The sequence below is a fragment of the Sander lucioperca genome, chromosome 18 (genome assembly GCF_008315115.2).
Source record: "Sander lucioperca isolate FBNREF2018 chromosome 18, SLUC_FBN_1.2, whole genome shotgun sequence".
Lineage (NCBI taxonomy): Eukaryota > Metazoa > Chordata > Actinopteri > Perciformes > Percidae > Sander > Sander lucioperca.
In genome coordinates this window covers 11840991-11845683 of record NC_050190.1, presented here as the reverse complement: position 1 = coordinate 11845683, position 4693 = coordinate 11840991, and positions in this window count along the sequence as shown.

The window sequence follows — 4693 nt, the reverse complement described above, 5'->3', positions numbered from 1 at the left end:
ATTGGGTCACCATGCTGCTGTATTTTTGTTTTGTATCTGTTAACTCATTGTTTTGGTTTATGGCCACCATTAGTGTCATTGTTCTCATTTTCAGGCACAGCAGGAAGATCTTTTCATCAAAAAAGCTTCAAAACCCCACTGTATATCAAACCCCAACACAAACAGAGCTGGTGAACAGAATGGAGCATTTAGCACAAAAAAACCCCAGAAATATTTCCTTAAGTAGTTGGTCCAGACCAAAACAGAGCTATAACTTGTTTACCATATCAACTTAAAAGTATAATATGCATTATTTTACTAAAAACAATGTATAGACTAATACGGCACTCTCTCTGTCTCTGGCTGTGGAGGAGGGGCCAAGTTTGAACGCTGTGTGTTTCCAAACAGAAAGCGATACTCACTACAAACCTTTAAAAGGTGGTGATATGTCAATGTGTTTACAGCTTGTTTCAGCTGCCAGGAAATGTGTTGTTTTTGGAGCTTAATATCCTGGAGTGTTTCTTTGAGGTCTCCTATACTGTGCCCTACAAGCTAAAGGGTTTTTAGAGTGTCTGGAACTTTTTTTGTATGACTGTGCTTTGTAGGGTCTTCATCCAACATCCTAGATCCTACATTGTTTTACACTGTGAGGCCACTCTGGAGGTCTTTTGCTCAGGTCACTGAAATTACTCATTTCATGTGGGCATTTAATATTCCTCGAACTTCATGCAGGCTGTCCAGGGTTTCTGACTATACCTAGTGGCCGAGCTGGAGTTAAGGCAGCTAGCTGTCGTCTTTCTCTCACCACGTTCCCCTGACCTTTGTTTGACTACGTATACCATCTCTCAGGATGATCTCAAATCTAATCATGCAATTCAATTAGAAGAACCTCATTACTTTGAATCGCCTGCAGAAGTAAGGCTTTGTCTCAGGTCTCATTACATGACATTTCTTCTTCCGTGAACAGAGTCTGGTTTGTTGGGTGATGGAGGACGAGATGGTGAGAGAAGTGCAAAAGAGGGGTGTCTTCAATTAAAAAATATTAAGCCCACAAATATGTCTTTTTCTTGATGATGCATCCATCTGACAGCTGTCAGGTGTTTCATAACTTCAAATACAGAATTTTGAAAGGCTCCTTTAATGTTCAATTTCTGTTGAGACAGTGTTGCTTACTTTGTGTCCGTCTGTGTTTGTTTGAGACAGAAATTGCATTTCCACCACTAAGCATTTGGTTTCAAACATGTCTGTGAGTCACATCTAATTAGCTAATTAGAACACTGTTTTTCTTGTTACCCCACTGAGCATAGCTTGGACAAAACGTCTAAAAACATGGCTTGTCATTTTGGAAAGATTCAGACCATTTATGGGTTTGAAAGAAATCATCGCTTGTCAAGAAACAAGCACGCTGATTGAAACAAGCTTTTTTTGTTGATCACATTGTCTGCTTTGGTTTAAGCATTGCTACAGGTATACACTCGCCCTGAGTATCCATCTTGGCAGTTTATCGTTCGGCAAATGTAATTTCATTTTTCCTCTCCTGCAAGGAGGTCAGAGTTTTGGGTCATTTGCACCTTTTGTGGAACTGCGGGTTTGATGTCTTGCTCAAGAGCACTTTAGACATGCCTGCAAATGCAACAACTTGAACCTCTTGATCCTTTGATTGCAGCCAAATAAATGTGTGCTCCAGTAGGCTCTGGTTAATTTGATGTGGCTTGAAATGGAACTTAAGTGCCAGACATTAAATCTGATTTGAGCCATTCAGAGATATTTTTCACTTGTGTTGCTGATCATGCAGATTGCTTGAACATCTAATATTCATGAAGTTATTTACATACTCTACAACATTTGTGCAGCTGATGACATGAGGTGAACACATTTGGCCTAAATGTTACTACTTACTGTAGGACGATAACTGTAGGATGATAAATGTACTCTGTGTGTGCATATTTAGAACATTTTACATATTTTTTTCGGTTAGATGTGATCCAGATACTGTGTTACTTCTGTTTTGCTGTGTATCTAAAAATGAGATAAAAAGTAATAGAGGGGCAAAATGAAGAGGCTCAATCTAATGAGAATGACTTTTAAAGCTGCATTTAATTCTTTGTTAATATTCACTTGCCTCATTTAATCGCTTTAGAAGTTTACAATATGCTAAGCCTCTCTTAATGACTTCATTAGCTAACAGACAGATGTATTAACAGATGTTGTCATGCAGCAGCAAACATACAGTATTAACCACAGTTGGCAGGAAATAATTTGTTCTTGATGACTAATCTAATAAATGTGAAATACAAAGCTGTCTGGGTCTGTCAGGTTGTGTTTCCTCTATCTTTAGTGTGTTTGTCTGTGTCTTATCAGGGCCCATCAGAAAGTCTCTCCCCATATATTGTGTCGCAGTTATTGTAAACTAGTCTTCCTGTACAGTACCTCACAGAGTTGCTTTATGGACCAAAATGACAAATGAGATCAGCGTATATATATTTATATTTGTTATGGGGACATTAGTTGGGACAGTAGGTTTATATCTGTGTGAGAGAGAGAAGAAGAAGAAATATTTTGTAAATGCACATATTTTTCAACAATTCTCAGTAAAAATCTGACATTTTTCCAAAATTGTGGTTTGTTTTGCTTATCTTGGCATGATAGTAAAATCTCTGACTGAATATAAAATCCTTCCTTTTGGCAAAAAATCTAATCCTGAGGCAGACTTTATAACAGTTGGAAGCACTGTCAGGGACCTTGATGCAGAGCAAAAAATTAGGTGATAACCTCCAACAAATAGAAAATGCCTGAAAGTCAAGGAGGGCTGCATTAAGTAGCCTATCAACATTGGAAAGGAACAGAGTAGACAAGGTTAGAGGAAATGATGAAATGATCAAAAGAACAGAAAAAAACAGTGTCCTGAATTTAATAAAAAATATAGAAGTCAGCATTATAAATTGATATATTAAAAGGAGGGCTATACTGTAATAAGTTTATTAACATTACCTGAATTGACATAAAGGAGAGCAGATGGGAAATCCAAGACGTGGAAAGTGACATGTGGAAACAAATCAAGAGACGATATAAGAATACAGAGAGAAAAAAAGGACTGTCTGGAATAGTGATAGGCCGATTAATCGGTCCGATTAATGCCAATTTGAGATAATCGGCATCAGCCGATGCCTGCGCTCACCAGGCTGATTAACAGAAATGTATGCAGACACATCGCCTTGTCAGTGTGGCGGCTGTAGAACAAAGTTAGTGCTCCTTATTGAGTCAATTTCTTCACTCTATCAGCAGACGTCATCGTCACAGTAACAAGCCTTCAACCAGCTACATTAGTTTGCAGGGCTCGAAAAAAATATTGTATAGGTGTACCCAGCCCCCACTTCTACTCCCGACGAGTAAAATATTTATCAGATTTGTCATTTGGGATGGTGGTGGGGTGGTAAGCAAGTGTAACTGGGAAATCTGTTGGGGGATAACGGAATATTTTAAAAAATTACGTGCACAGTCTGTGCATCTTTGCAATATTTTGATGATTATTTGTGATCTTGCTGAGAGTTAGATGAGAAGATTGATACCACATTCATATCAGTCTGATAAATTTGAAGCTAGAACCAGCGACAGGTTAGCTTAGCTTAACATAAAGACAGCAAGAGAAAACAGTTAGCTTGGCTTTGTACAAAGTTCAAATAATTAACCTTCTCAATAAAGCTAACACGTATTTTTTGTCATTTTTATATTTTGGTTTTTGAAAAATTAAATGAGATACAACATACATTATAAAAGCTTTAGTGGTGTTAGTAGACAGATTTTGTTAGGCTACCTTTGGACAAAGCCAGGCTAGCTGTTTCCCAGGTTTCCGTCTTTATGCTAAGGGTGTACTAACACTTGGCCCAGTTGCTTTGAACCTTGCCCGAGCACGATTGTCCCCCACCCCACTCCCCCGCTGGCCTGCACTCACTCTGCAATAAAACATTCAGGGCCAGAGCACGCTTATGTCATTACATTGCAGGACTCGCGGACTACAATTCCCGTTCATCTGTAAGGTAAGAACCAGACCCGGGCACGTTTAGGGCAGCGATCACACTGATATGTACCGCGCCAAATTCCAACCGAACCGAACCGTGCCCTGGCCCACCCAGGGAACGGATTAGTGTAGCGTGCCCGGGCAGATGAGCCAGACAGGCAGAAAACAGATGAGGGTGTGTTTCAGTGTTTATTCATTGTCAAAACCAGGACTGCGATCAGATCTTTTCTCGTTATTGTTAGCTTACATCTGGCTGCCAGCTCGGCCACACTGCTAATCACAACCTTCAGAGGAAGAACAAGAATTCTGAGCTCAGTGGGGAATATTATTATAAATGTCAAAAAGACAAAACTGAAGAATAATACAATTTCCAGAAGGAAGCCAGACAATAAGTTCAGTCAGAAACACACTACTATAGGCTTCTTTTTGGATCAGCTAAAAGACATATTTTCACTGTCTGTGTATTTGCGAGACAGATGCTGTCCTGGAGGTTAAAGACATATTCCTGTCTGCTGTCCTGCCAAATGTTAAGCTCAGCTCATACTTCCATTTCTGTTATTACAGGAGGAGGTCTTGGCACAGATGTAAAGTAATTTAGCACTGATCATGAAGGAGTGCAGCATGTTCATGAATGGGTTTGTTATTACCTGTACTTTCAGTAGACCACAGTTCTCAGCAGATTAAATTGTCTTTCCC